At 42.5% G+C, this 13,263-nt stretch overlaps 1 protein-coding gene across 2 annotated transcripts in view; it reads right to left on the bottom strand.

Annotated features, from left to right (window-relative positions):
- Window positions 1-13,263, bottom strand: part of sipa1l2a (signal-induced proliferation-associated 1like 2, genome duplicate a) — a 79,441-nt gene that overhangs the window by 56,335 nt on the left and 9,843 nt on the right. Inside the window, exon 1 of one of the 2 annotated variants that reach the window (XM_086258593.1) lies at window positions 5,205-5,500. The exons of the other annotated variant lie outside the window; for it this stretch is intronic. The gene's annotated coding sequence lies outside the window, so the exon portion shown is untranslated. Of the gene's footprint in view, window positions 1-5,204; window positions 5,501-13,263 lie in introns of those variants that run through there. 2 annotated transcript variants of the gene reach the window in all.

Here is a 13,263-nt window from a genome sequence, read left to right as displayed (position 1 = left end):
CTAAATAAACAATAGGTTGCATGGTCCACAAAGTACATGCACAACAAAGACCACATCTTTAAGAAGAAGGGAAAAAACCCCACACACAGAGCGGAGACCGTTAACTAGCTAGAATTGCTGTGGACAAGATTTTGCAAACATCTCAGCAAGTTCTGACTTGTAGCAATCAAAGCCAAACGCTGGGCAGTTTATTTGTCGCAAACTTGTCCTGTTGACTGTGAGAACATTTGTCTATGAGTGTACCATCAGCACCAACATCTTTTAGTACTAATCTGCCATCTCATTTTTCTGTCATAGTCCCCATATGTGTACTGTGCACAGCCTCCGACACTGTAAAAGCTCAAACAAAAACAAATTAAGAACTTCAGTCAAAGGGTCATTGTAAGCTTGCTAACCCTCTCAAGGCAGGCGTTGCAGATTTGCAACAGTTAAAAACTAACAACCTGATTACCCCACATACATATTTTATGAGTTTTTTTTTTTTTTTTACTCAGAAGTACCACTGCAGGACTTGGTTGTGCATTAGCAACAAAAAGTTTAATTTGAGCCTGAGAGGGTTAAATTTAACGTCACTATTCATATTTAGTCATGCATCTAGAGTAGCAGCACTTGCGATACTAATTAAAAAACAAAAAAACAAAAAACAAAAACAACAACATCCCAGGTGTTTTATTGCAGGGTTGGATTTCAACTCATAACCTTCTGTTTGATAAGCAAAGATGATGTACTGCCATGTGATGTGCTAACAACCGCTGTATCCACTTCAAGATACGTCTCAAAAGTACTGTATTACTTTACCCATTGGGTCGCTGTGAAAAAGAATGTTCCACTTACTTTCTTGTTACATATTTAGACTTGTTTCCATTTCCTTTAATGTACTATTATCAGCTAGGGACGGGTATATATACACAGTTGGTACACTGTGTCACCCCAAGCTTTCTGGAACCAACAGTTGCTGTTGTTTCTATGGAAAATACACAACCTGCTATACCAGATTTTCTCAACTTGACATTTACAGTTGATTTCACCAGTGTTTTCAAACACAGAAGTTGTCTTGACAGGCCAGCTATACTAATAATGTCAGAGTGCTACTCTCTTTGGCAAGTGTCATTTTTTAAATATGCGCCAGAAAGAATGACACCATCCATGAAGTGATTTTCTGAAGGACAGTCCCTGGACTCCTATTTTTCCGTGATCTAGCTCCACATTTAGACTGAATTCAGTCCAAGATTGTTGACTCACTTGGTAACTAAACTTTTAGTAGAGGAAACCTGATATTTACCCTTTTAGGTCATATCAGCTTAGAAGAAATACATCTAAAAAACACATACACACAAAAACATTCATTTTGAATTTGGGCTTTTTACAGTGCAAACCATCTACAGAAACAAGGGCATCACCGCTGAAAAGTCTGACAAAATCCAATATGCCTGGCACTGCCCATAATTACACAACCACACAAACACATGCAGTGACCTCATGAGAGAGTGATGATTGGCATGACAGCAGCAGCGGAGATTAAAGACATAAAATGTTACAAAAGAGTGGAGCCTGAGTTCATATGGGCGTGTGCTTGTGGAGAGAGAGGCTCTGAAGCGAAGCAACTTCCACAGGAGCATGAGAGACAATTAGAGGTTTGTTTTCTTTTTTATATCTCAGCGCATCCAGACCTTAGTTGAACCAACAGAAGACGAACAAGTAGGAAAGATTTAAAAGAAGAAAAAAAAAAAAAGGAGGTCAGACAGCACAGAGTAAACTATACTCTCACCCACTCACCCTTCACCCAGCCTGACAATGCACTGTGGGAAATGCCCACATTTACTAATGCCCAGTCAGTGCCGCAGGTGCACAGGTTTTAGGAGTAAAGAAGCTATTGGAAAGGGGGGGAAAAAGACCAGAAAGCGCCCACCAAAGTATCTGCAGGAATCTAACCCCTGGCATAAGTGCAGCTTCAAAAGAAGTCTCTTTATGCTCTGTCTGCATTTTGATCTATATAAAACTCAAGTAAAAATCCTTTCACCTGTTTCCCTTCTGGATCAAGTGGACTAGATGGGAAGCTTTTCAAAGAGGAAGTTGCTTCATACCAGAATCAGACTTTTATACTTCCACAGCATCCTAAAATTGAACGGCTTTCCACAGACACAGGACGGAAAACGGCTGGAATACAAGTGGCAGTAGAGACATTTTCCGAGCTGAGCCGAATCTGATAATCTGCTTCTGTGGCTGCTGCTCTAACCCGAGGTGACGGTCCTCCAGCAGTTACCGAGCCACACCTCATCTGTCAACAGCTATGCTCTCACAATGTACAATTAAACAAAAGATAGCAGTTTGCTTCGCTGTGGAGTTTGCGGTTTGGGCCGGTGGTTATTTGTAGCCTTAGTCTTATCAGGGAGGCGGCTTACATGAACATGAACACGCAGTCCGTTTTCCTACACCAGCGCGCCCTGAAGCCTGCTCTGCTTTGTGCTGGCTGTAGCTCCATCTGGAATGTGCTGGCTACAGATGAGTCTGAGGCTCAGGGGTCAACCACGATGTGACTATTTCACTTGGTTGAGGGAACAGTGAGTATTTATCTTACAGAAACTACAAAAAAAAAAAAGGGAATTCTTTTCATTTCCTGCACACTTTCAAATCCCGTAATATCTACCATATGCTCCACTATAGACAAAGAAAAAGGCTCCGCCAGAGCAAAGTGGCCTAAATAATTGTGAGTCTGTAGAGTGAACTTTGGCTAAGGGGTAAATACAAAGACAACACAATTACAGCTAACATAAATGGAGTCTTAACACTTTGGAATTACCAGCATTTGACTCTTACAGTGTAGCCTGATTTTCATCTCAGTCACAATTAAAGATAAAAATAGCGACACTAACAACACCCAAGCTTTTTAATGTCAGCACGTCAAGTAACCGCTTACAACCTGGCTGGAAATTTTTTAATAAGTCTTCTCTAAGGAGATGACAAAGAATCAAGAGCTAAAAAGTTTTGGTAGTTACAAATTTGGCTTTCTCTCTTACTCGTGGTTAAAAACCAAACACCTGTAACTCACTTTAAAAGAAATGAAGCTGAGGGGAGGTTGGGTGATGAACAATACAAAGACATAGAGAGTAAAAGTAAATCAAGACGTGAATGGTTTAAATAATTTAAAAATTAAAAATTAAAAAAAAAAGGCTCAATAGAGAGTTTGCAGAAATATACAATGCAAGAGTCAAAAAAACAAAAACAAACCATGACTGCGCATTGATTTCTTTCATATAAACATGGCTTCAAAGTCACTGTCTGCATTGCAAAGTTATAAAGCATGTTTTAAATTGATGTACGTTAAGAGCCTCTAAAACAATCACTTAGTGTTTTTATATGCTGTGGGCTCATTAAACATCAAAACACATCCTCTTAAAGCACTTCAAAAGCTCTGAAGCTTGGTTGCAACTAAGCTGACAGTTCAACCCTCAAGTAATTTGTCATATTTCCAGTGCAAGTATAAAATACCCCATATGAATTTGCTGCATGGCTTTAAATTCCACTGCCAAGTACTGCATTACGGATGACAGCCATTGATAAAATTACCACTGCAGCACTAGAATGATGACCTTTACATGCCAAGATTAACATAATTACTAACAGCAATCCATCAAGGAGTAGCTTAAGCGCATCACATCGACAAGGTGTGGAGCTGAGCTATGCGTCAAAGCTATGTTCTGGAAAAGAGCCCCAGTTGCTCGGACTAAAGCTCATATAGAAGGAGCACAATAATCATGGTGCTGGCTATAAGCAGTGCAGGAGAGGCAAGCCTCCTCTTGGTTCTGCTTGAAAATGGGAGTCTCCTACCCAGTCGCTCTGCCAGCTGGCCGTCTGCCCAGCGCCTGCCGGGCAGCACACTGCCATTGTCCTTTAGTTGTTTCAGGGTGATCTGAGAATTAAAATAGACAGGACAACAGATTCTCCCTGTTTATTCGCATGGAAACAAAGAACAAGAACTGCAGGAAAGTGACAGAAAGCTCACAATGCACCAATTAAAAGATTAAAGCAATGTTGCAAACTTGGCTACGGACAAAGACAAAGAGTCCCCCGTTCTCTCCTCTGTTGAAATACTAAAGAATACTGACTAATATGACTAATTGAATGCAGTGTTATTGGAAATCTGACTAGCAGCGCATTCACAAAGCACTTATTTAAAGGTCATTCAAAATTATCAGCGTCACAGTCACACTCCTAACATGCATTCAAAGTTTTAGATGTCACTTCCTGAATCCATTAGGTCTCACAGACTGAAGCTCCTGAATGTTCCCAACAGAAGGAGACCGTGTTTGTTCTTGGCTGCTCTGGTGGAGCCCCATGAACAGAGACCTCTGTGCTGTGGCCCTTCTCCAAAAGGGACCATCTGTCCCCCGCAAACTGGGCCTAACCACAGCGGCCCTCTCTGCTATGGGGCGACAGAAAGGGACATGCAGGGTTGATGTGGCCCAGCAAGTCTCCAGAATAAACCACCACCTATTTCCATCAGCACACATCATCCCCCACCCCGCCACTTCCCAGCAGCCTGCTGCTTTCTTAGCTACAGCCATACCAATGGCAGCCTGTTCAGAAAAGTACACTCTCTCTGGGAGAGGAGAAGAAAAACGGTGAGAGGAGAACTCTCAGTTTGCAAAAGGAAAGTGTTCAGCTCGAAAGTAGGTAAGTAGGTGTTTGACGCAGTTAAGACAGAGTCAACACACTGACGCAAACACATTCACACGCATCAGCTGGGCAGCAGCACTTATGCAGCCTGACAGCAGGGCGACCTCAGCACACCTTTCCCTCCTTGTACTCAGTGCAGCAGCTTTTTATTTCCTTTTCAAAGTTTCTTCCTCACCGTCAGCCCGGTGCTGCTGACAGAATTTTGGTGTAAGAGAGATAATTTGGACTTCAGGGCAGCAGCTGCAATCTCTGCTGCTGACACAAAACCATGTTCAGTCAATCAGTGGATGTGAATGAAAGACAGGAGCAAGCACGGATATACAGATGAATCACTCAGTCACCTCACAAGAACTGTCTGAAACACAGAAAGGCCGTACTCCACTTTTTATGAAGCTGATGCTGCATATAAATGCGGCTCAAACAAAAGTTCATGTTAACTAACGTGCATTATTTAGCCTTTACACCATTTTCCTGTGTGAGGCCATTAAATGAAAAAGCAACAGTAGATAAATAGTTGCCATGCTTACCTGATTAATAGAGTCCTTTTTCATCAGAGCCATAAATTCTAAGAACAGAGACCTGTGAGCTACTGTGGTAATGAGCTCACTGTGGAGATGCTATCCAAGTGCATTAAATCCATCAGCCACTTGTTGAGCACAAGCCACCCAAAAGCACACAAAGAAAGAGAGGAACCCGACACACTCCACGGCAGAAAGCCTCGAAAAATAAACTGCAGCACCTTCCTTTTGCTCCTTTACTAACAGCTAGCTTGGAAAGAAAAATGGAGAAAGGTATAAAGAAGAGAAGGAGAGAGTAAAATCAGGACAAGTCTGGCAGCTATTTGGAGTCAATTTAGTGAAATGCATACAGCTGCCCCTTAATGCACACAGCCCTCCCCCCTGTGACAAAGCCACCAACAGCTGAATGAGGCTGCAGCATTAGCATATGTAAGGGAAAGTAGGTGGCTGTGTTGGCTAAGAGTTGGGGAGCAATGCTGAGTGTTGGTGTTGGTGGTTGGGGGCAGGGAACGGACCGTGACATTCAGAGCTTCTCGGGCTGACAGGAAGGACAAGAATGGAGGGGAAAAAAGAAGAAAAGAAAAATTGGGGGGGTTAGCTATTGTTCCCAGAAAAAGATCCCCAGATCAAGCCTGTGACCTTCCAAGTTCCTCATGATGGCTGACATTTGGAGTGATGGGAGATGCAGGAATCCACTTATCCATTCTCTCTTATGAACTACAGCTTGGTACAAAGGTCTGTCTGGCAGACAGAGCTAGCAGCAACCACGACCACCTTAAACACAGAGATAAGCGGAGAAAGGCCCAGGAGGAGGCATGGTTTTTTTCTTTTTTTTCCCCCAAAAATGATAATCCCTCTATCCACATGCCATATGCTAAGCACTGCATACTTTTTCCCATCAGCAGCAGAGACTGCAGCAACCAGACACGAGGGGAGGCAGGGAGGGGTGAGGTTATGATGGTCTTCAGAGCAAGAAAGGAAGAGAAATGTATGAAAACAGAACTCTGCAGGACACCCCTCTCTGGTGTTTTGAAGCAAACAGCTGTGGTTTTAAGGTTTACACACTCTCCCGTGCACAAACACACACACACCAACCAACAAAGATTAACTTATGTGCTGCTTCATATCATCTCATAAAAGTTGCACAGTGAACACTACAGATGATCACTTCTCTGTGCCTGCCAAGTTGGTAGTCCATTTAAAAAAAAGTTTCATATGGCACTGTAATTTTCACTTTCGACATTAGGCTGCCATTAAGTGTTTGTTGATGAGAGTCACCCGTGGTCAGCTTGCTGTGTCAAGGCTCTAATATGGATTTAGTGAAGGAGGCTGGTTGGAAATCTGTAAAGGAGTGGCTGAAATATGGGTGTGGAGAGCAATAACTGTGACCTACACCACTGAGGACAGTACTGCTGCAGAAGAGTGGCTTAAAAACTGAACTTGTGCCTTTTTAGTAACTACAACCGACTATTTGTAAATATGTTTATGTAACTGAAACTATTATTTCTCAAAAAGTCAGCCTTCCCGAGACACAGGAAGGCTACAGAAAGAGCATATAATGTTACATAATTAAGCTTCAGGGGATTTAATTGAAAGGACCCAAACATAGTGACAACTCTAGCCACTTCCTGATAACGGCTTTGCTCAGTTTATGGTTGGAGGTAGGAACGTGTTAATAGCAGGAAATGACAGACTTTAATCAAGTTGAATGAATGGCAGCGGGTACAAGTCTTTGTGCCACAGTCTTCCTTTGATCCAGCCTCTGCAGGCAGGTTCTCAGCTTTGATTTGAGTTGAGGGGAAGGAAAGAGTTTTATTTGAAGAGTGGGAAGCCCACAGGAGGTAACACTTAAGAGTTCTTGTCACTGCATCCCAGCAAACAGACAAACTATTCATCAGCCTACACACATGTGCAAGCAGGGCCTGTGGAGAAACGCACAATCCCACAAACGCTGCTCGTTTGCACACTGACGGACGCGTTTGATGGGTAATTTACATAGTGAAGGTAGTCATTACACAAGCGGATACGCATGCAGAACAGCATACATTCACAAAACACTAAAATAACATATTTTCTAAGCTCATGTTTCAAACACTCCAGAAAGAATTTGGACTCATTTAAGGAAATATACTGAAAATTGGGGTCTAAGCTAGTGGCCATCTGGTCCATTCTGAATGAGCTGAAATATAACGAAATAATGTAGTTTTAGTGGCAGAAGAGACACTAATTCCTGTAGAAAATTGCAATCTGGTCGAAACTGTTGATTTCCTGAGTTAATCTCATAAACTTTTTCAACTCTTTATGTAGATTTAAAGACAAGCGAAGCATTCTTCCACTTGTAGCTAATAACTTAATATATTGCACACCTAATGAAGTTTTAAAGGAAATAATTTTGCTAGCTTTTTCTCCAGAGAAGCTAAGAAAAAAAGGTGTTTTCCAGGTGTTACCACAGTGGTTGGAGCTGCACATTTGATTTGAAACAAAACATCCGATTTATTAGGGCGAACACTTGGAACACACCAGCTTGTGTATCCCTGAGACTGGGCTTGTGTTTCCTTCTGGTCTCAGACAGGGCATCTACACCATGTATGCCACTTTACATAAAAGAAAGTGAATAAAAGCCAACTAAAAAATAAAATAAAATTTAAATAAAATAAAACAGCCCAGACTATATCATACCTATGGCAGAGCAAGGGTAGGATTTGTTTTGTTAAGCTAGGCGTGGTTAAAAATAAACAAAAAAGGTTGGGCTAAATAAAGCTGTCTATACAGCAGCAGCACTAACAACTTAATATCAACCCTTTTCATCATATTGATGTCAAAAGCTTTGGAGCGTTCATAAAACGACTCGATGGATAAAAATACTAATTCGACACTGAGATTATTTGTGTCTGTGAAGCCTTTTGATTCTCAGCAACCTTGAGTGTGACTCGTGTCATTCCACAGCCAACTTGCAGCTTTCCTCAGCATGGCCGTGAGGAACCCATTGAGCCTTGCTATATAATTACAGTAAACAAGTTAACAAAGGGGTTTGCCTGATTGCTTCCACCAGGGAACATTTAATAACCCATAGAGAATCAAAGGTACCTGTATCTGCTGAGATTGAGCCTCTTTTCATGAGCGTGTGACGATAGCCAGGCATGTGATACACTTGCTTCTCAGTATTTTTAGTCTGGCTGATAACAGCAGGCTGTGGGAGCACAAGTTTCTCTTTTAGTTATGTACAGAGGGTACTGTAAGGAAAATGGCCAGTTTCCCCTGCTGAGAGGAAGGCAGGAATAGCAGCTGGCAGGCAACAGTCAGACACATCATCTCTTGAATGTCACTACTCCCCTACCATCTCCCCGCCTCCTCTCCTTTCCCTCTCTCCACCTTCTCTCAGTTTATTCTGTATCTGTTGTCCAAATTCACCAAAGAGCCAGAGGCTGCGCTGCCGCCTCCACCATCCATAACACTCCATCTATACAACAGGGGAAGACAGCGAAAGAGAAGGGGGTAGTGGGCACATGAGGTGAGCGGGTGGAGAGTAAACAGCAGCTCTGCATCCCTCTATGTTGTTGCTAGGCAACTTTTTCTGCACATGACAGCCTTGAGTGACAGCAGACCTCCCTTCTGAACAAAGATGGAAACTTGAGGGAGGGAAAGGAGAAAGGAGGAGAGAGGGGCACAGAGATCAGCGGTGAGTCAGAGAATTCAGGGAAACACGCATTATTGCTTCAGGCAGTTTGAGGCAAAACAAACACAAATGAAACACAAAGAGAAAATCAAATCAAATCACTTTTTATTGTCACATCACATGTGCAGGCACACTGGCACAGCACATGCGAGTGAAATTCTTGTGTGCGAGCCCCACAAGCAACAGAGATGTGCAAACACAACAACACAAACGAGCAAAATACAAGAATGGCCAACCTGAAACTAATAAATATATGTACAATATATAATAGTGTATGCATTTCTGGATGTGTATACTAAATATTTTCCTACGTGTGTGTGTGTGTGTGTGTGTGTGTGTGTATACACATTTTTACAAATTAAATAGTAAAAAAATAAAATAAAATAATAATAATAATAATAATAAAATATATAAAATATACAGAGTTGAATATGTGCAAAACAAGTGGCATTTATATACAGTGTGGAGTGCATAATGTTGAAATAGTCTATAAAAAGAGGGGAACCAAAAAGATGCCAGATGTGCAAGAGAATATCAATGTAGCTGTGATGGTTTCAAAGCTCTCAAACAGTTGTAAGATGATTAACAGAAGAGGTAAATAAAAAATACACTAAAACGCTATTTTTTTTTTTTCAAAATAACTAGACAACTTTGCCATTTGGATGTCTAAATGATTGAAATACATCGCTAGATGGTCAATACTATAAGCTGTATATAAAATATGGACGCAGTTGCCATGGCGTCATCTCTGGTTTGTGAAGACCCAATTTGAAGCATCGAATTTCACCTTATGGCTTTAACCACATTTAAACAAGACGGTTGAGTGCTAGCACTTATTGCGTGCTAGTTGGGGTGGTTGTAGCTCAGGTGGCAGAGCAGGTCAGCCACTAATCAGAAGGTCGGTGGTTCGATCCCAAGCTGCCTCCTGGCTGCATGCCAAATATCCTTGGGCAAGATACTAACCCTGTGTTTGCCTACTGGTGGTGGTCAGAGGGCCCGGTGGCGCCTGTGTCCGGCAGCTGTGGCTACAATGTAGCTTGCTATCGCCAGTGGGTGAATGACTGAATGTAGTGTAAAGCGCTTTGGGGTCCTTAAGGACTAGAAAAGCGCTATACAAAGCGCTATACAAATACAGGCCATTTACCAGTTGTGGTTATTAGCTTGTAGCATGCAGAATGCATCTTGTTAGCCAAGCTAGCTAGCTTGGTTAAAAGAGGACAACTAGAACTTCACTTACACACACAGACTTCTTTTGTCTGCTAGTATGATCAGCCACACAGCCATCCATCTTCTTGTCAGATAACTGGATTCAAATGCTCCAAACAACAAGACAAAGGTCCAGTTCAGTGACTCAAATTAGCCTAGCAGACAGCTAGCTGTGCAACCCCCCCGTTCCTTTGACTTCCCCGTCACTCAAAATGGCCACAACTTTAATAATCAACATTAAATTTGCCTTTTAAACTTTTTAAAAGGATGAGTCAGACAACAACACACCCCTCTACATGTTGTCATGAGGAGGGAAATGCTCAGTTCAGCTGTAAATTGAGTGGTCGAGTGGTTGTTCAGGGAACTTTTGTTTTCAGCCTCTTAGGCAGTCCTTACAGCCCAATACATGGGAGACAACAAATAATGCTTCATTTAAAATCTGAGCACCACATTTCCCAAATCATTTGCTTTGCAACCGTATCTCTGTTTATACCAGATGAAGAAGACTTCATTCCCTGCTGCTATAGTCACACTGCTGAGCAAACCCATAGATTAATTTTTGAACAGTACAACATTGCCACTGGCTTGCTGAACATATCTTATCTGAGCAAGTTGTTTTCATTTTTTGCACACAGTATATCATTACCAATAAACATATGACTGGGATCTCCTGAGGCGAGCACCCATCCTAACTTTAGTTTGGTAAAAAAAATTGGCCAACACCAGTGGTTCAGGTTCAGTGCATTTTGTGTGCAGCACAGATGACGTCCTTCATCCATAAGGGACATAATAAGGGTTTGTGACGAGTGCAGTGGTTAAAATTAGCAGGTGAATGATAATCACTGGCCAGAGAGCTGCTTTTCATTGGAAGTTTGGCAGGGGAAAGAGTGCAGATGCCAAATCAGAGGTGCTGCGCTACGGACGTGTGCAGAGGCATTAAAGTAGCAAAGGAAAGCTGACACTGGCAACTTTGCCCTGTTAACGATATGGTTTCCAGTGTTTTTAAAGGACCGCAGAAGATGCCAGATGCCTGCTTCACAGCTGGCTAGAGAAGTTGGGTGTACGCTACAAAACAACTGGTACAGCAAAAGCTAAGTGATCATATGAATCCAGATGCTGGAAATGTCGTAGGTGCTGAAAATGAAAGTCTACTACCAACGAGATTGGAAGGAAAGAAACATGTAAGATAATCTAACTACAACACTAAGAAATAAAAGATTAACTTTTTTTTTTTATAAAAGTGAAGTCTGTGGCCATCTTGGGCATATGTTCCAGCAGAACAACTTCCTTCTGTAATTAATGAAGTTATCCAAAGGGAACAGGCTGATTAAGTGAGAACTCTGCTTATTCTCAACAGGCAGTGTTTCCAGGGCTCAGAGAGAAATGGCTCTGATAGAATTCCTGAGGACGAGGCGGCCCTAGTTTGTCATGCAGCTGGCATCTCTTTTATGGAGTCGCTTTCAAAGCTTTTCCCCCTACAAGTGGCACCAAAAACATCTGTTCCCAGGACAGCCACCCACATGAGAGTTTGCCCTGCGCTAGCAGGATGGCCTGTAGATGCAGGCAACAACCGACATGCAAATCTACATGTAAAACCCCAGACAGCAACATTGTGACAGTTAAGACAATAATATGCAAAGAGTCACAAAGGGGAAGGGAAAGATAAAGAGACAGGACAAATAAGAATGGGCAGAGTGGGCATGGGAAATAATGACTGTATCAAAAAGTAAAAAATAACTTGAAAAAGCAAGAATGAAAGAAGGCAGAGAGACCCTTAATAACAAAAGATGATAGGTAATAGTGAAAGGGGAGCACAATAGCTTGTAATTCAGAGTCAGTATCTCCTGGCTGTGTAGTGGTACTTCAAATCTCAGGCAGAAGACCAATTTGACCTCCATCCTGTTCAAAGCAGTCCTGTTAGTGGAGGGGCCTGGTAATGTCTGATGAAGCAGCAGTAGCACAGCTATATTAAGCCTGCAAAGACCAGGGTGTACGAGGTGCACTCTGCGAGTGCTCGGAGCTGTGTAAAACACTCGGTATCATTAAAAGCAGTGTGTTTAGGTACTGTCCACAGCCCTGTAAAGAGACTGCAAGTGGGGGGAGGATGGATAGAAGGAGGAGATGGGAAATGGTCCGAGTTATTTCCATTCCCTCAGCCCGTTTATGGAAACATTATGGGAGCAAGGTTCAGTTCTCACGGAGGAGGAAAAGATTTGGAGAGTGAGCGGGTAAGAGCGAGAGACATGAGAAAAGTGAAGGAGTGAGTGAAAGCGAGGGAAAGGAGGAGGGACTGTAGAAATGCTGCTTTTAACCATTTTCTCTGGAAAAGACCTCGCTCTGTGTGTGTCCTGCATTGTGCAGTTCTCCCTCTGGCAAAGGCCACAAAAGCCTCCATTTATCTCTCCTGAGCATCTAGCCTTATTGAGAAAAGGCCCTGAAAGGCAGGCAGCCATCACATGTGCCAGGGTGACATGGCTTTTCCCTTGTTAACACTTTAGTCTTGCACCCAGAGTGCACCCAACACAATTTCCACCAGAGTGAGAGATTACTCCTGCCGACAAACGGGGGAGGAAGAAAAGAAGTAGTACATCTGTTCTATATATTTGCATTTCTTTGGTTGAGATCACAATGCACCACTTGACTCTGTGGAAAGCGAACATTCCCAGTCAGGCATGAGAAACCCACCCTATCAATGAGGCCTTTTTCCACCCTTTGGTTTCTTTAACCGGGTAACGGCACATCACAAGGAGCAGCTCGCACAATCTGTCAACTCGGAGGCAGACGGGGCCAGTTTATTCGCGATTCGCTCTCATCGCTTTCCATTTACTCAGAGTTCTCGGGAGCAAGAAAGGAGAGCAAGAGCAATTTTAGGACATTGCAATGTGTGCTATTCAGCAATCTCCAGCTCTAATTGCAGAGGGAGAGGAATTTTGTACATCTCCAGCATTGAGGCACAACAGCTGCAGCTGGCATGGCATGTGGTGGGTGTGTTTAAGGGAGGTGTGGTGGCTACAAGTGTATCAAAAAAAAAATAAAATAACAAACAGAAAAAAGCCACCCACACGCTCACACCTTTGCATAAATTTGCAAAAATGCATCTTTGTCGCATCATGCCTCTGCACTTTTTGTCTTTAATACTGTGCACACCTTACCATACTCGAGGGAAATTACTTTGCTCTAAATCTG

Source organism: Aulonocara sp. 'chitande type north' Nkhata Bay, linkage group LG13 (genome assembly GCF_057382095.1).
Source record: "Aulonocara sp. 'chitande type north' Nkhata Bay isolate Kocher_YH1m ecotype deep benthic linkage group LG13, A_spYH_male_GT1.1, whole genome shotgun sequence".
NCBI classification, from domain to species: Eukaryota; Metazoa; Chordata; class Actinopteri; order Cichliformes; family Cichlidae; genus Aulonocara; species Aulonocara sp. 'chitande type north' Nkhata Bay.
Note: the sequence above shows the minus strand (reverse complement) of the source record. Positions and strands in the feature narration are given on the sequence as shown.